Here is a 19,836-nt window from a genome sequence, read left to right as displayed (position 1 = left end):
CCTTCCCCGAAGCCTGACCCTCACCCGTACCCTAATCCTAACCCGTACGCTGACACTAACCCGCGCCCTCACACGTACGCTCCCCCTAAAGTGTAGTCGTGCCCTCACCTGGACCCTAAACCTTCCCCGTCCCCTAACCCTAACCCTAGCCCGAACCCTAACCCTATCCCTTTCCCGAAGCCTGACCCTCACCCGTCCCCTAATCCTAACCCAAACGCTGACAATAACCCGCGCCGTCACACGTACGCTACCCCTAAAGCGTTGTCGTGCCCTCACCTGGACCCTAAACCTTCCCCGTCCCCTAACCCTAACCCTAGCCCGAACCCTAACCCTATCCCTTTCCCGAAGCCTGACCCTCACCCGTCCCCTAATCCTAACCCGTACGCTGACACTAACCCGCGCCCTCACACGTACGCTACCCCTAAAGCGTTGTCGTGCCCTCACCTGGACCCTAAACCGTCCCCGTCCCCTAACCCTAACCCTAGCCCGAACCCTAACCCTAACCGTTCCCCGAAGCCTGACCCTCACCCGTCCCCTAATCCTAACCCGTACGCTGACACTAACCCGCGCCGTCACACGTACGCTCCCCCTAAAGCGTTGTCGTTCCCTCACCTGGACCCTAAACCGTCCCCGTCCCCTAACCCTAACCCTAGCCCGAACCCTAACCCTAACCCTTCCCCGAAGCCTGACCCTCACCCGTACCCTAATACTAACCCGTACGCTGACACTAACCCGCGCCCTCACACGTACGCTCCCCCTAAAGCGTTGTCGTACCCTCACCTGGACCCTAAACCGTCCCCGTCCCCTAACCCTAACCCTAGCCCGAACCCTAACCCTAACCCTTCCCCGAAGCCTGACCCTCACCCGTCCCCTAATCCTAACCCGTACGCTGACACTAATCCACGCCCTCACACGTACGCTCCCCCTAAAGCGTTGTCGTGCCCTCACCTGGACCATAAACCGTCCCCGTCCCCTAACCCTAACCCTAGCCCGAACCCTAACCCTAACCCTTCCCCGAAGCCTGACCCTCACCCGTCCCCTAATCCTAACCCGTACGCTGACACTAACCCGCGCCCTCACATGTACGCTCCCCCTAAAGCGTTGTCGTACCCTCACCTGGACCCTAAACCGTCCCAGTCCCCTAACCCTAACCCTAGCCCGAACCCTAACCCTAACCCTTCCCGAAGCCTGACCCTCACCCGTCCCCTAATCCTAACCCGTACGCTGACACTAACCCGCGCCCTCACACGTACGCTCCCCCTAAAGCGTTGTCGTGCCCTCACCTGGACCCTAAACCGTCCCCGTCCCCTAACCCTAACCCTAGCCCAAACCCTAACCCTAACCCTTCCCCGAAGCCTGACCCTCACCCGTCCCCTAATCCTAACCCGTACGCTGACACTAACCCGCGCTCTCACACGTACGCTCCCCCGAAAGCGTTGTCGTGCCCTCACCTGGACCCTAAACCTTCCCCATCCCCTAACCCTAACCCTAGCCCGAACCCTAACCCTAACCCTTCCCCGAAGCCTGACCCTCACCCGTCCCCTAATTCTAACCCGTACGCTGACACTAACCCGCGCCCTCACACGTACGCTCCCCCTAAACCGTTGTCGTACCCTCACCTGGACCCTAAACCGTCCCCGTCCGCTAACCCTAACCCTAGCCCGAACCCTAACCCTAACCCTTCCCCGAAGCCTGACCCTCACCCGTACCCTAATTCTAACCCGTACGCTGACACTAACCCGCGCCCTCACACGTACGCTCCCCTTAAAGTGTAGTCGTGCCCTCACCTGGACCCTAAACCGTCCCCGTCCCCTAACCCTAACCCTAGCCCGAACCCTAACCCTAACCCTTCCCCGAAGCCTGACCCTCACCCGTCCCCTAATCCTAACCCGTACGCTGACACTAACCCGCGCCCTCACACGTACGCTCCCCCTAAAGCGTTGTCGTACCCTCACCTGGACCCTAAACCGTCCCCGTCCCCTAACCCTAACCCTAGCCCGAACCCTAACCCTAACCCTTCCCCGATGCCTGAACCTCACCCGTCCCCTAATCCTAACCCATACGCTGACACTAACCCGCGCCCTCACACGTACGCTCCCCCTAAAGCGTTGTCGTGCCCTCACCTGGACCCTAAACCGTCCCCGTCCCCTAACCCTAACCCTAGCCCGAACCCTAACGCTAACCCTTCCCCGAAGCCTGACCCTCACCCGTCCCCTAATCCTAACCCGTACGCTGACACTAACCCACGCCCTCACACGTACGCTCCCCCTAAAGCGTTGTCGTGCCCTCACCTGGATCCTAAACCGTCCCCGTCCCCTAACCCTAACCCTAGCCCGAACCCTAACCCTAACACTTCCCCGAAGCCTGACCCTCACCCGTCCCCTAATCCTAACCCGTACGCTGACACTAACACGCAACCTCACACGTACGATTCCCATAAAGCGTTGTCGTACCCTCACCTGGACCCTAAACCGTCCCCGTCCCCTAACCCTAACCCTAGCCCGAACCCTAACCCTAACCCTTCCCCGAAGCCTGACTCTCACCCGTCCCCTAATCCTAACCCGTACGCTGACACTAACCCGCGCCCTCACACGTACGCTCCCCATAAAGCGTTGTCGTGCCCTCACCTGGACCCTAAACCTTCCCCGTCCCCTAACCCTAACCCTAGCCCGAACCCTAACCCTATCCCTTTCCCGAAGCCTGACCCTCACCCGTCCCCTAATCCTAACCCGTACGCTGACACTAACCCGCGCCCTCACACGTACGCTCCCCCTAAAGCGTTGTCGTACCCTCACCTGGACCCTAAACCGTCCCCGTCCCCTAACCCTAACCCTAGCCCGAACCATAACCCTAACCCTTTCCCGAAGCCTGACCCTCACCCGTCCCCTAATCCTAACCCGAACGCTGACACTAACCCGCGTCCTCACACGTACGCTCCCCCTGAAGCGTTGTCGTACCCTCACCTGGACCCTAAACCGTCCCCGTCCCCTAACCCTAACCCTAGCCCGAACCCTAACCCTAACCCTTCCTCGAAGCCTGACCCTCACCCGTCCCCTAATCCTAACCCGTACGCTGACACTAACCCGCGCCCTCACACGTACGCTCCCCCTAAAGCGTTGTCGTGCCCTCACCTGGACCTTAAACCGTCCCCGTCCCCTAACCCTAACCCTAGCCCAAACCCTAACCCTAACCCTTCCCCGATTCCTGACCATCACCCGTCCCCTAATCCTAACCCGTACGCTGACACTAACCCGCGCCCTCACACGTACGCTCCCCCTAAAGCGTTGTCGTACCCTCACCTGGACCCTAAACCGTCCCCGTCCCCTAACCCTAACCCTAGCCCGAACCCAAACCCTAACCCTTCCCCGAAGCCTGACCCTCACCCGTCCCCTAATCCTAACCCGTACGCTGACACTAACCCACGCCCTCACACGTACGCTCCCTCTAAAGCGTTGTCGGGCCCTCACCTGGACGCTAAACGGTCCCCGTCCCCTAACCCTAACACTAGCCCGAACCCTAACCCTAACCCTTCACCGAAGCCTGACCCTCACCCGTCCCCTAATCCTAACCCGTACGCTGACACTAACCCGCGCCCTCACACGTACGCTCCCCATAAAGCGTTGTCGTGCCCTCACCTGGACCCTAAACCGTCCCCGTCCCCTAACCCTAACCCTTCCCCGAAGCCTGACCCTCACCCGTCCCCAATCCTAACCCGTACGCTGACACTAACCCGCGCTCTCACACGTACGCTCCCCCGAAAGCGTTGTCGTACCCTCACCTGGACCCTAAACCTTCCCCGTCCCCTAACCCTAACCCTAGCCCGAACCCTAACCCTAACCCTTCCCCGAAGCCTGACCCTCACCCGTCCCCTAATTCTAAACCGTACGCTGACACTAACCCGTGCCCTCACACGTACGCTCCCCCTAAGGCGTTGTCGTGCCCTCACCTGGACCCTAAACCGTCCCCGTCCGCTAACCCTAACCCTAGCCCGAACCCTAACCCTAACCCTTCCCCGAAGCCTGACCCTCACCCGTACCCTAATCCTAACCCGTACGCTGACACTAACCCGCGCCCTCACACGTACGCTCCCCCTAAAGTGTAGTCGTGCCCTCACCTGGACCCTAAACCGTCCCCGTCCCCTAACCCTAACCCTAGCCCGAACCCTAACCCTAACCCTTCCCCGAAGCCTGACCCTCACCCGTCCCCTAATCCTAACCCGTACGCTGACACTAACCCGCGCCCTCACACGTACACTCCCCCTAAAGCGTTGTCGTGCCCTCACCTGGACCATAAACCGTCCCCGTCCCCTAACCCTAACCCTAGCCCGAACCATAACCCTAACTCTTCCCCGAAGCCTGACCCTCACCCGTCCCCTAATCCTAAACCGTACGCTGACACTACCACGCGCCCTCACACGTACGCTCCCCCTAAAGCGTTGTCGTACCCTCAACTGGACCCTAAACCGTCCCCGTCCCCTAACCCTAACCCTAGCCCGAACCCTAACCCTAACCCTTCCCCGAAGCCTGACCCTCACCCGTCCCCTAATCCTAACCCGTACGCTGACACTAACCCGCGCCCTCACACGTACGCTCCCCCTAAAGTGTTGTCGTGCCCTCACCTGGACCCTAAACCGTCCCCGTCCCCTAACCCTAAACCTAGCCCGAACCCTAACCCTAACCCTTCCCCGAAGCCTGACCCTCACCCGTCCCCTAATACTAACCCGTACGCTGACACTAACCCGCGCCCTCATACGTACGCTCCCCCTAAAGCGTTGTCGTGCCCTCACCTGGAACCTAAACCGTCCCCGTCCCCTAACCCTAACCCTAGCCCGAACCCTAACCCTAACCCTTCCCCGAAGCCTGACCCTCACCCGTCCCCTAATCCTAACCCGTACGCTGACACTAACCCACGCCCTCACACGTACGCTCCCCCTAAGGCGTTGTCGTGCCCTCACCTGGACCCTAAACCGTCCCCGTCCCCTAACCCTAACCCTAGCCCGAACCCTAACCCTAACCCTTCCCCGAAGCCTGACCCTCACCCGTCCCCTAATCCTAACCCGTACGCTGACACTAACCCGCGCCCTCACACGTACGCTCCCCCTAAAGCGTTGTCGTGCCCTCACCTGGACCCTAAACCGTCCCCGTCCCCTAACCCTAGCCCGAAACCTAACCCTAACCCTTCCCCGAAGCCTGACGCTCACCCGTCCCCTAATCCTAACCCGTACGCTGACACTAACCCGCGCCCTCACACGTACGCTCCCCCTAAAGCGTTGTCGTGCCCTCACCTGGACCCTAAACCGTCCCTGTCCCCTAACCCTAACCCTAGCCCGAACCCTAACCCTAACCCTTCCCCGAAGCCTAACCCTCACCCGTCCCCTAATCGTAACCCGTACGCTGACACTAACCCGCGCCCTCACACGTACGCTCCCCCTAAAGCGTTGTCGTACCCTCACCTGGACCCTAAACCGTCCCCGTCCCCTAACCGTAACCCGAACCCTAACCCTAACCCTTCCCCGAAGCCTGACCCTCACCCGTCCCCTAATCCTAACCCGTACGCTGACACTAACCCGCGCCCTCACACGTACGCTCCCCCTAAAGCGTTGTCGTGCCCTCACCTGGACCATAAACCGTCCCCATCCCCTAACCCTAACCCTAGCCCGAACCATAACCCTAACTCTTCCCCGAAGCCTGACCCTCACCCGTCCCCTAATCCTAACCCGTACGCTGACACTAACCCGCGCCCTCACACGTACGCTCCCCCTAAAGCGTTGTCGTGCCCTCACCTGGACCCTAAACCGTCCCCGTCCCCTAACCCTAACCCTAGCCCGAACCCTAACCCTAACCCTTCCCCGAAGCCTGACCCTCACCCGTCCCCTAATCCTAACCCGTACGCTGACACTAACCCGCGCCCTCACACGTACGCTCCCCCTAAAGCGTTGTCGTGCCCTCACCTGGACCCTAAACCGTCCCCGTCCCCTAACCCTAACCCTAGCCCGAACCATAACCCTAACCCTTCCCCGAAGCCTGACCCTCACCCGTCCCCTAATCCTAACCCGTACGCTGACACTAACCCGCGCCCTCACACGTACGCTCCCCCTAAGGCGTTGTCGTGCCCTCACCTGGACCCTAAACCGTCCCCGTCCCCTAACCCTAACCCTAGCCCGAACCCTAACCCTAACCCTTCCCCAAAGCCTGACCCTCACCCGTCCCCTAATCCTAACCCGTACGCTGACACTAACCCGCGCCCTCACACGTACGCTCCCCCTAAAGCGTTGTCGTGCCCTCACCTGGACCCTAAACCGTCCCCGTCCCCTAACCCTAACCCTAGCCCGAACCCTAACCCTAACCCTTCCCCGATGCCTGAACCTCATCCGTCCCCTAATCCTAACCCATACGCTGACACTAACCCGCGCCCTCACACGTACGCTCCCCATAAAGCGTTGTCGTGCCCTCACCTGGATCCTAAACCGTCCCCGTCCCCTAACCCTAACCCTAGCCCGAACCCTAACCCTAACCCTTCCCCGAAGCCTGACCCTCACCCGTCCCCTAATCCTAACCCGTACGCTGACACTAACCCGCGCTCTCACACGTACGCTCCCCCGAAAGCGTTGTCGTACCCTCACCTGGACCCTAAACCTTCCCCGTCCCCTAACCCTAACCCTAGCCCGAACCCTAACCCTAACCCTTCCCCGAAGCCTGACCCTCACCCGTCCCCTAATTCTAACCCGTACGCTGACACTAACCCGCGCCCTCACACGTACGCTCCCCCTAAAGCGTTGTCGTACCCTCACCTGGACCCTAAACCGTCCCCGTCCCCTAACCCTAACCCTAGCCCGAACCCTAACCCTAACCCTTCCCGAAGCCTGACCCTCACCCGTCCCCTAATCCTAACCCGTACGCTGACACTAACCCGCGCCCTCACACGTACGCTCCCCCTAAAGCGTTGTCGTGCCCTCACCTGGATCCTAAACCGTCCCCGTCCCCTAACCCTAACCCTAGCCCGAACCCTAACCCTAACACTTCCCCGAAGCCTGACCCTCACCCGTCCCCTAATCCTAACCCGTACGCTGACACTAACACGCAACCTCACACGTACGATTCCCATAAAGCGTTGTCGTACCCTCACCTGGACCCTAAACCGTCCCCGTCCCCTAACCCTAACCCTAGCCCGAACCCTAACCCTAACCCTTCCCCGAAGCCTGACTCTCACCCGTCCCCTAATCCTAACCCGTACGCTGACACTAACCCGCGCCCTCACACGTACGCTCCCCATAAAGCGTTGTCGTGCCCTCACCTGGACCCTAAACCTTCCCCGTCCCCTAACCCTAACCCTAGCCCGAACCCTAACCCTATCCCTTTCCCGAAGCCTGACCCTCACCCGTCCCCTAATCCTAACCCGTACGCTGACACTAACCCGCGCCCTCACACGTACGCTCCCCCTAAAGCGTTGTCGTACCCTCACCTGGACCCTAAACCGTCCCCGTCCCCTAACCCTAACCCTAGCCCGAACCATAACCCTAACCCTTTCCCGAAGCCTGACCCTCACCCGTCCCCTAATCCTAACCCGAACGCTGACACTAACCCGCGTCCTCACACGTACGCTCCCCCTGAAGCGTTGTCGTACCCTCACCTGGACCCTAAACCGTCCCCGTCCCCTAACCCTAACCCTAGCCCGAACCCTAACCCTAACCCTTCCTCGAAGCCTGACCCTCACCCGTCCCCTAATCCTAACCCGTACGCTGACACTAACCCGCGCCCTCACACGTACGCTCCCCCTAAAGCGTTGTCGTGCCCTCACCTGGACCTTAAACCGTCCCCGTCCCCTAACCCTAACCCTAGCCCAAACCCTAACCCTAACCCTTCCCCGATTCCTGACCATCACCCGTCCCCTAATCCTAACCCGTACGCTGACACTAACCCGCGCCCTCACACGTACGCTCCCCCTAAAGCGTTGTCGTACCCTCACCTGGACCCTAAACCGTCCCCGTCCCCTAACCCTAACCCTAGCCCGAACCCAAACCCTAACCCTTCCCCGAAGCCTGACCCTCACCCGTCCCCTAATCCTAACCCGTACGCTGACACTAACCCACGCCCTCACACGTACGCTCCCTCTAAAGCGTTGTCGGGCCCTCACCTGGACGCTAAACGGTCCCCGTCCCCTAACCCTAACACTAGCCCGAACCCTAACCCTAACCCTTCACCGAAGCCTGACCCTCACCCGTCCCCTAATCCTAACCCGTACGCTGACACTAACCCGCGCCCTCACACGTACGCTCCCCCTAAAGCGTTGTCGTGCCCTCACCTGGACCCTAAACCGTCCCCGTCCCCTAACCCTAACCCTTCCCCGAAGCCTGACCCTCACCCGTCCCCTAATCCTAACCCGTACGCTGACACTAACCCGCGCTCTCACACGTACGCTCCCCCGAAAGCGTTGTCGTACCCTCACCTGGACCCTAAACCTTCCCCGTCCCCTAACCCTAACCCTAGCCCGAACCCTAACCCTAACCCTTCCCCGAAGCCTGACCCTCACCCGTCCCCTAATTCTAAACCGTACGCTGACACTAACCCGTGCCCTCACACGTACGCTCCCCCTAAGGCGTTGTCGTGCCCTCACCTGGACCCTAAACCGTCCCCGTCCGCTAACCCTAACCCTAGCCCGAACCCTAACCCTAACCCTTCCCCGAAGCCTGACCCTCACCCGTACCCTAATCCTAACCCGTACGCTGACACTAACCCGCGCCCTCACACGTACGCTCCCCCTAAAGTGTAGTCGTGCCCTCACCTGGACCCTAAACCGTCCCCGTCCCCTAACCCTAACCCTAGCCCGAACCCTAACCCTAACCCTTCCCCGAAGCCTGACCCTCACCCGTCCCCTAATCCTAACCCGTACGCTGACACTAACCCGCGCCCTCACACGTACACTCCCCCTAAAGCGTTGTCGTGCCCTCACCTGGACCATAAACCGTCCCCGTCCCCTAACCCTAACCCTAGCCCGAACCATAACCCTAACTCTTCCCCGAAGCCTGACCCTCACCCGTCCCCTAATCCTAAACCGTACGCTGACACTACCACGCGCCCTCACACGTACGCTCCCCCTAAAGCGTTGTCGTACCCTCAACTGGACCCTAAACCGTCCCCGTCCCCTAACCCTAACCCTAGCCCGAACCCTAACCCTAACCCTTCCCCGAAGCCTGACCCTCACCCGTCCCCTAATCCTAACCCGTACGCTGACACTAACCCGCGCCCTCACACGTACGCTCCCCCTAAAGCGTTGTCGTGCCCTCACCTGGACCATAAACCGTCCCCATCCCCTAACCCTAACCCTAGCCCGAACCATAACCCTAACTCTTCCCCGAAGCCTGACCCTCACCCGTCCCCTAATCCTAACCCGTACGCTGACACTAACCCGCGCCCTCACACGTACGCTCCCCCTAAAGCGTTGTCGTGCCCTCACCTGGACCCTAAACCGTCCCCGTCCCCTAACCCTAACCCTAGCCCGAACCCTAACCCTAACCCTTCCCCGAAGCCTGACCCTCACCCGTCCCCTAATCCTAACCCGTACGCTGACACTAACCCGCGCCCTCACACATACGCTCCCCCTAAAGCGTTGTCGTGCCCTCACCTGGACCCTAAACCGTCCCCGTCCCCTAACCCTAACCCTAGCCCGAACCCTAACCCTAACCCTTCCCCGAAGCCTGACCCTCACCCGTCCCCTAATCCTAACCCGTACGCTGACACTAACCCGCGCCCTCACACGTACGCTCCCCCTAAGGCGTTGTTGTGCCCTCACCTGGACCCTAAACCGTCCCCGTCCCCTAACCCTAACCCTAGCCCGAACCCTAACCCTAACCCTTCCCCAAAGCCTGACCCTCACCCGTCCCCTAATCCTAACCCGTACGCTGACACTAACCCGCGCCCTCACACGTACGCTCCCCCTAAAGCGTTGTCGTGCCCTCACCTGGACCCTAAACCGTCCCCGTCCCCTAACCCTAACCCTAGCCCGAACCCTAACCCTAACCCTTCCCCGATGCCTGAACCTCATCCGTCCCCTAATCCTAACCCATACGCTGACACTAACCCGCGCCCTCACACGTACGCTCCCCCTAAAGCGTTGTCGTGCCCTCACCTGGATCCTAAACCGTCCCCGTCCCCTAACCCTAACCCTAGCCCGAACCCTAACCCTAACCCTTCCCCGAAGCCTGACCCTCACCCGTCCCCTAATCCTAACCCGTACGCTGACACTAACCCGCGCTCTCACACGTACGCTCCCCCGAAAGCGTTGTCGTACCCTCACCTGGACCCTAAACCTTCCCCGTCCCCTAACCCTAACCCTAGCCCGAACCCTAACCCTAACCCTTCCCCGAAGCCTGACCCTCACCCGTCCCCTAATTCTAACCCGTACGCTGACACTAACCCGCGCCCTCACACGTACGCTCCCCCTAAAGCGTTGTCGTACCCTCACCTGGACCCTAAACCGTCCCCGTCCCCTAACCCTAACCCTAGCCCGAACCCTAACCCTAACACTTCCCGAAGCCTGACCCTCACCCGTCCCCTAATCCTAACCCGTACGCTGACACTAACCCGCGCCCTCACACGTACGCTCCCCCTAAAGCGTTGTCGTGCCCTCACCTGGACCCTAAACCGTCCCCGTCCCCTAACCCTAACCCTAGCCCGAACCCTAACCCTAACCCTTCCCCGAAGCCTGACCCTCACCCGTCCCCTAATCCTAACCCGTACGCTGACACTAACCCGCGCCCTCACACGTACGCTCCCCCTAAAGCGTTGTCGTGCCCTCACCTGGACCATAAACCGTCCCCATCCCCTAACCCTAACCCTAGCCCGAACCATAACCCTAACTCTTCCCCGAAGCCTGACCCTCACCCGTCCCCTAATCCTAACCCGTACGCTGACACTAACCCGCGCCCTCACACGTACGCTCCCCCTAAAGCGTTGTCGTACCCTCACCTGGACCCTAAACCGTCCCCGTCCCCTAACCCTAACCCTAGCCCGAACCCTAACCCTAACCCTTCCCCGAAGCCTGACCCTCACCCGTCCACTAATCCTAACCCGTACGCTGACACTAACCCGCGCCCTCACACGTACGCTCCCCCTAAAGCGTTGTCGTGCCCTCACCTGGACCCTAAACCGTCCCCGTCCCCTAACCCTAACCCTAGCCCGAACCCTAACCCTAACCCTTCCCCGAAGCCTGACCCTCACCCGTCCCCTAATACTAACCCGTACGCTGACACTAACCCACGCCCTCACACGTACGCTCCCCCTAAAGCGTTGTCGTGCCCTCACCTGGACCCTAAACCGTCCCCGTCCCCTAACCCTAACCCTAGCCCGAACCCTAACCCTAACCCTTCCCCGAAGCCTGACCCTCACCCGTCCCCTAATCCTAACCCGTACGCTGACACTAACCCACGCTCTCACACGTACGCTCCCCCGAAAGCGTTGTCGTACCCTCACCTGGACCCTAAACCTTCCCCGTCCCCTAACCCTAACCCTAGCCCGAACCCTAACCCTAACCCTTCCCCGAAGCCTGACCCTCACCCGTCCCCTAATTCTAACCCGTACGCTGACACTAACCCGCGCCCTCACACGTACGCTCCCCCTAAAGCGTTGTCGTACCCTCACCTGGACCCTAAACCGTCCCCGTCCGCTAACCCTAACCCTAGCCCGAACCCTAACCCTAACCCTTCCCCGAAGCCTGACCCTCACCCGTACCCTAATCCTACCCCGTACGCTGACACTAACCCGCGCCCTCACACGTACGCTCCCCCTAAAGTGTAGTCGTGCCCTCACCTGGACCCTAAACCGTCCCCGTCCCCTAACCCTAACCCTAGCCCGAACCCTAACCCTAACCCTTCCCCGAAGCCTGACCCTCACCCGTACCCTAATCCTAACCCGTACGCTAACACTAACCCGCGCCCTCACACGTACGCTCCCCATAAAGCGTTGTCGTGCCCTCACCTGGACCCTAAACCTTCCCCGTCCCCTAACCCTAACCCTAGCCCGAACCCTAACCCTATCCCTTTCCCGAAGCCTGACCCTCACCCGTCCCCTAATCCTAACCCATACGCTGACAATAACCCGCGCCGTCACACGTACGCTACCCCTAAAGCGTTGTCGTGCCCTCACCTGGACCCTAAACCTTCCCCGTCCCCTAACCCTAACCCTAGCCCGAACCCTAACCCTATCCCTTTCCCGAAGCCTGACCCTCACCCGTCCCCTAATCCTAACCCGTACGCTGACACTAACCCGCGCCCTCACACGTACGCTACCCCTAAAGCGTTGTCGTGCCCTCACCTGGACCCTAAACCGTCCCCGTCCCCTAACCCTAACCCTAGCCCGAACCCTAACCCTAACCGTTCCCCGAAGCCTGACCCTCACCCGTCCCCTAATCCTAACCCGTACGCTGACACTAACCCGCGCCGTCACACGTACGCTCCCCCTAAAGCGTTGTCGTTCCCTCACCTGGACCCTAAACCGTCCCCGTCCCCTAACCCTAACCCTAGCCCGAACCCTAACCCTAACCCTTCCCCGAAGCCTGACCCTCACCCGTCCCCTAATACTAACCCGTACGCTGACACTAACCCGCGCCCTCACACGTACGCTCCCCCTAAAGCGTTGTCGTACCCTCACCTGGACCCTAAACCGTCCCCGTCCCCTAACCCTAACCCTAGCCCGAACCCTAACCCTAACCCTTCCCCGAAGCCTGACCCTCACCCGTCCCCTAATCCTAACCCGTACGCTGACACTAATCCACGCCCTCACACGTACGCTCCCCCTAAAGCGTTGTCGTGCCCTCACCTGGACCATAAACCGTCCCCGTCCCCTAACCCTAACCCTAGCCCGAACCCTAACCCTAACCCTTCCCCGAAGCCTGACCCTCACCCGTCCCCTAATCCTAACCCGTACGCTGACACTAACCCGCGCCCTCACATGTACGCTCCCCCTAAAGCGTTGTCGTACCCTCACCTGGACCCTAAACCGTCCCAGTCCCCTAACCCTAACCCTAGCCCGAACCCTAACCCTAACCCTTCCCGAAGCCTGACCCTCACCCGTCCCCTAATCCTAACCCGTACGCTGACACTAACCCGCGCCCTCACACGTACGCTCCCCCTAAAGCGTTGTCGTGCCCTCACCTGGACCCTAAACCGTCCCCGTCCCCTAACCCTAACCCTAGCCCGAACCCTAACCCTAACCCTTCCCCGAAGCCTGACCCTCACCCGTCCCCTAATCCTAACCCGTACGCTGACACTAACCCGCGCTCTCACACGTACGCTCCCCCGAAAGCGTTGTCGTGCCCTCACCTGGACCCTAAACCTTCCCCGTCCCCTAACCCTAACCCTAGCCCGAACCCTAACCCTAACCCTTCCCCGAAGCCTGACCCTCACCCGTCCCCTAATTCTAACCCGTACGCTGACACTAACCCGCGCCCTCACACGTACGCTCCCCCTAAACCGTTGTCGTACCCTCACCTGGACCCTAAACCGTCCCCGTCCGCTAACCCTAACCCTAGCCCGAACCCTAACCCTAACCCTTCCCCGAAGCCTGACCCTCACCCGTACCCTAATTCTAACCCGTACGCTGACACTAACCCGCGCCCTCACACGTACGCTCCCCTTAAAGTGTAGTCGTGCCCTCACCTGGACCCTAAACCGTCCCCGTCCCCTAACCCTAACCCTAGCCCGAACCCTAACCCTAACCCTTCCCCGAAGCCTGACCCTCACCCGTCCCCTAATCCTAACCCGTACGCTGACACTAACCCGCGCCCTCACACGTACGCTCCCCCTAAAGCGTTGTCGTACCCTCACCTGGACCCTAAACCGTCCCCGTCCCCTAACCCTAACCCTAGCCCGAACCCTAACCCTAACCCTTCCCCGATGCCTGAACCTCACCCGTCCCCTAATCCTAACCCATACGCTGACACTAACCCGCGCCCTCACACGTACGCTCCCCCTAAAGCGTTGTCGTGCCCTCACCTGGACCCTAAACCGTCCCCGTCCCCTAACCCTAACCCTAGCCCGAACCCTAACGCTAACCCTTCCCCGAAGCCTGACCCTCACCCGTCCCCTAATCCTAACCCGTACGCTGACACTAACCCGCGCTCTCACACGTACGCTCCCCCTAAAGCGTTGTCGTGCCCTCACCTGGATCCTAAACCGTCCCCGTCCCCTAACCCTAACCCTAGCCCGAACCCTAACCCTAACACTTCCCCGAAGCCTGACCCTCACCCGTCCCCTAATCCTAACCCGTACGCTGACACTAACACGCAACCTCACACGTACGATTCCCATAAAGCGTTGTCGTACCCTCACCTGGACCCTAAACCGTCCCCGTCCCCTAACCCTAACCCTAGCCCGAACCCTAACCCTAACCCTTCCCCGAAGCCTGACTCTCACCCGTCCCCTAATCCTAACCCGTACGCTGACACTAACCCGCGCCCTCACACGTACGCTCCCCATAAAGCGTTGTCGTGCCCTCACCTGGACCCTAAACCTTCCCCGTCCCCTAACCCTAACCCTAGCCCGAACCCTAACCCTATCCCTTTCCCGAAGCCTGACCCTCACCCGTCCCCTAATCCTAACCCGTACGCTGACACTAACCCGCGCCCTCACACGTACGCTCCCCCTAAAGCGTTGTCGTACCCTCACCTGGACCCTAAACCGTCCCCGTCCCCTAACCCTAACCCTAGCCCGAACCCAAACCCTAACCCTTCCCCGAAGCCTGACCCTCACCCGTCCCCTAATCCTAACCCGTACGCTGACACTAACCCACGCCCTCACACGTACGCTCCCTCTAAAGCGTTGTCGGGCCCTCACCTGGACGCTAAACGGTCCCCGTCCCCTAACCCTAACACTAGCCCGAACCCTAACCCTAACCCTTCCCCGAAGCCTGACCCTCACCCGTCCCCTAATCCTAACCCGTACGCTGACACTAACCCGCGCCCTCACACGTACGCTCCCCCTAAAGCGTTGTCGTGCCCTCACCTGGACCCTAAACCGTCCCCGTCCCCTAACCCTAACCCTTCCCCGAAGCCTGACCCTCACCCGTCCCCTAATCCTAACCCGTACGCTGACACTAACCCGCGCTCTCACACGTACGCTCCCCCGAAAGCGTTGTCGTACCCTCACCTGGACCCTAAACCTTCCCCGTCCCCTAACCCTAACCCTAGCCCGAACCCTAACCCTAACCCTTCCCCGAAGCCTGACCCTCACCCGTCCCCTAATTCTAAACCGTACGCTGACACTAACCCGTGCCCTCACACGTACGCTCCCCCTAAGGCGTTGTCGTGCCCTCACCTGGACCCTAAACCGTCCCCGTCCGCTAACCCTAACCCTAGCCCGAACCCTAACCCTAACCCTTCCCCGAAGCCTGACCCTCACCCGTACCCTAATCCTAACCCGTACGCTGACACTAACCCGCGCCCTCACACGTACGCTCCCCCTAAAGTGTAGTCGTGCCCTCACCTGGACCCTAAACCGTCCCCGTCCCCTAACCCTAACCCTAGCCCGAACCCTAACCCTAACCCTTCCCCGAAGCCTGACCCTCACCCGTCCCCTAATCCTAACCCGTACGCTGACACTAACCCACGCCCTCACACGTACGCTCCCTCTAAAGCGTTGTCGGGCCCTCACCTGGACGCTAAACGGTCCCCGTCCCCTAACCCTAACACTAGCCCGAACCCTAACCCTAACCCTTCACCGAAGCCTGACCCTCACCCGTCCCCTAATCCTAACCCGTACGCTGACACTAACCCGCGCCCTCACACGTACGCTCCCCCTAAAGCGTTGTCGTGCCCTCACCTGGACCCTAAACCGTCCCCGTCCCCTAACCCTAACCCTTCCCCGAAGCCTGACCCTCACCCGTCCCCTAATCCTAACCCGTACGCTGACACTAACCCGCGCTCTCACACGTACGCTCCCCCGAAAGCGTTGTCGTACCCTCACCTGGACCCTAAACCTTCCCCGTCCCCTAACCCTAACCCTAGCCCGAACCCTAACCCTAACCCTTCCCCGAAGCCTGACCCTCACCCGTCCCCTAATTCTAAACCGTACGCTGACACTAACCCGTGCCCTCACACGTACGCTCCCCCTAAGGCGTTGTCGTGCCCTCACCTGGACCCTAAACCGTCCCCGTCCGCTAACCCTAACCCTAGCCCGAACCCTAACCCTAACCCTTCCCCGAAGCCTGACCCTCACCCGTACCCTAATCCTAACCCGTACGCTGACACTAACCCGCGCCCTCACACGTACGCTCCCCCTAAAGTGTAGTCGTGCCCTCACCTGGACCCTAAACCGTCCCCGTCCCCTAACCCTAACCCTAGCCCGAACCCTAACCCTAACCCTTCCCCGAAGCCTGACCCTCACCCGTCCCCTAATCCTAACCCGTACGCTGACACTAACCCGCGCCCTCACACGTACACTCCCCCTAAAGCGTTGTCGTGCCCTCACCTGGACCATAAACCGTCCCCGTCCCCTAACCCTAACCCTAGCCCGAACCATAACCCTAACTCTTCCCCGAAGCCTGACCCTCACCCGTCCCCTAATCCTAAACCGTACGCTGACACTACCACGCGCCCTCACACGTACGCTCCCCCTAAAGCGTTGTCGTACCCTCAACTGGACCCTAAACCGTCCCCGTCCCCTAACCCTAACCCTAGCCCGAACCCTAACCCTAACCCTTCCCCGAAGCCTGACCCTCACCCGTCCCCTAATCCTAACCCGTACGCTGACACTAACCCGCGCCCTCACACGTACGCTCCCCCTAAAGTGTTGTCGTGCCCTCACCTGGACCCTAAACCGTCCCCGTCCCCTAACCCTAAACCTAGCCCGAACCCTAACCCTAACCCTTCCCCGAAGCCTGACCCTCACCCGTCCCCTAATACTAACCCGTACGCTGACACTAACCCGCGCCCTCATACGTACGCTCCCCCTAAAGCGTTGTCGTGCCCTCACCTGGACCCTAAACCGTCCCTGTCCCCTAACCCTAACCCTAGCCCGAACCCTAACCCTAACCCTTCCCCGAAGCCTGACCCTCACCCGTCCCCTAATCCTAACCCGTACGCTGACACTAACCCACGCCCTCACACGTACGCTCCCCCTAAGGCGTTGTCGTGCCCTCACCTGGACCCTAAACCGTCCCCGTCCCCTAACCCTAACCCTAGCCCGAACCCTAACCCTAACCCTTCCCCGAAGCCTGACCCTCACCCGTCCCCTAATCCTAACCCGTACGCTGACACTAACCCGCGCCCTCACACGTACGCTCCCCCTAAAGCGTTGTCGTGCCCTCACCTGGACCCTAAACCGTCCCCGTCCCCTAACCCTAGCCCGAAACCTAACCCTAACCCTTCCCCGAAGCCTGACGCTCACCCGTCCCCTAATCCTAACCCGTACGCTGACACTAACCCGCGCCCTCACACGTACGCTCCCCCTAAAGCGTTGTCGTGCCCTCACCTGGACCCTAAACCGTCCCTGTCCCCTAACCCTAACCCTAGCCCGAACCCTAACCCTAACCCTTCCCCGAAGCCTAACCCTCACCCGTCCCCTAATCGTAACCCGTACGCTGACACTAACCCGCGCCCTCACACGTACGCTCCCCCTAAAGCGTTGTCGTACCCTCACCTGGACCCTAAACCGTCCCCGTCCCCTAACCGTAACCCGAACCCTAACCCTAACCCTTCCCCGAAGCCTGACCCTCACCCGTCCCCTAATCCTAACCCGTACGCTGACACTAACCCGCGCCCTCACACGTACGCTCCCCCTAAAGCGTTGTCGTGCCCTCACCTGGACCATAAACCGTCCCCATCCCCTAACCCTAACCCTAGCCCGAACCATAAGCCTAACTCTTCCCCGAAGCCTGACCCTCACCCGTCCCCTAATCCTAACCCGTACGCTGACACTAACCCGCGCCCTCACACGTACGCTCCCCCTAAAGCGTTGTCGTGCCCTCACCTGGACCCTAAACCGTCCCCGTCCCCTAACCCTAACCCTAGCCCGAACCCTAACCCTAACCCTTCCCCGAAGCCTGACCCTCACCCGTCCCCTAATCCTAACCCGTACGCTGACACTAACCCGCGCCCTCACACGTACGCTCCCCCTAAAGCGTTGTCGTGCCCTCACCTGGACCCTAAACCGTCCCCGTCCCCTAACCCTAACCCTAGCCCGAACCATAACCCTAACCCTTCCCCGAAGCCTGACCCTCACCCGTCCCCTAATCCTAACCCGTACGCTGACACTAACCCGCGCCCTCACACGTACGCTCCCCCTAAGGCGTTGTCGTGCCCTCACCTGGACCCTAAACCGTCCCCGTCCCCTAACCCTAACCCTAGCCCGAACCCTAACCCTAACCCTTCCCCAAAGCCTGACCCTCACCCGTCCCCTAATCCTAACCCGTACGCTGACACTAACCCGCGCCCTCACACGTACGCTCCCCCTAAAGCGTTGTCGTGCCCTCACCTGGACCCTAAACCGTCCCCGTCCCCTAACCCTAACCCTAGCCCGAACCCTAACCCTAACCCTTCCCCGATGCCTGAACCTCATCCGTCCCCTAATCCTAACCCATACGCTGACACTAACCCGCGCCCTCACACGTACGCTCCCCCTAAAGCGTTGTCGTGCCCTCACCTGGATCCTAAACCGTCCCCGTCCCCTAACCCTAACCCTAGCCCGAACCCTAACCCTAACCCTTCCCCGAAGCCTGACCCTCACCCGTCCCCTAATCCTAACCCGTACGCTGACACTAACCCGCGCTCTCACACGTACGCTCCCCCGAAAGCGTTGTCGTACCCTCACCTGGACCCTAAACCTTCCCCGTCCCCTAACCCTAACCCTAGCCCGAACCCTAACCCTAACCCTTCCCCGAAGCCTGACCCTCACCCGTCCCCTAATTCTAAACCGTACGCTGACACTAACCCGTGCCCTCACACGTACGCTCCCCCTAAGGCGTTGTCGTGCCCTCACCTGGACCCTAAACCGTCCCCGTCCGCTAACCCTAACCCTAGCCCGAACCCTAACCCTAACCCTTCCCCGAAGCCTGACCCTCACCCGTACCCTAATCCTAACCCGTACGCTGACACTAACCCGCGCCCTCACACGTACGCTCCCCCTAAAGTGTAGTCGTGCCCTCACCTGGACCCTAAACCGTCCCCGTCCCCTAACCCTAACCCTAGCCCGAACCCTAACCCTAACCCTTCCCCGAAGCCTGACCCTCACCCGTCCCCTAATCCTAACCCGTACGCTGACACTAACCCGCGCCCTCACACGTACACTCCCCCTAAAGCGTTGTCGTGCCCTCACCTGGACCATAAACCGTCCCCGTCCCCTAACCCTAACCCTAGCCCGAACCATAACCCTAACTCTTCCCCGAAGCCTGACCCTCACCCGTCCCCTAATCCTAAACCGTACGCTGACACTACCACGCGCCCTCACACGTACGCTCCCCCTAAAGCGTTGTCGTACCCTCAACTGGACCCTAAACCGTCCCCGTCCCCTAACCCTAACCCTAGCCCGAACCCTAACCCTAACCCTTCCCCGAAGCCTGACCCTCACCCGTCCCCTAATCCTAACCCGTACGCTGACACTAACCCGCGCCCTCACACGTACGCTCCCCCTAAAGTGTTGTCGTGCCCTCACCTGGACCCTAAACCGTCCCCGTCCCCTAACCCTAAACCTAGCCCGAACCCTAACCCTAACCCTTCCCCGAAGCCTGACCCTCACCCGTCCCCTAATACTAACCCGTACGCTGACACTAACCCGCGCCCTCATACGTACGCTCCCCCTAAAGCGTTGTCGTGCCCTCACCTGGACCCTAAACCGTCCCCGTCCCCTAA

Source organism: Pseudorca crassidens, chromosome 14 (genome assembly GCF_039906515.1).
Source record: "Pseudorca crassidens isolate mPseCra1 chromosome 14, mPseCra1.hap1, whole genome shotgun sequence".
Lineage (NCBI taxonomy): Eukaryota > Metazoa > Chordata > Mammalia > Artiodactyla > Delphinidae > Pseudorca > Pseudorca crassidens.
The sequence above is the reverse complement of the archived record's forward strand: the minus strand, read 5'-3'. Positions refer to the sequence as shown.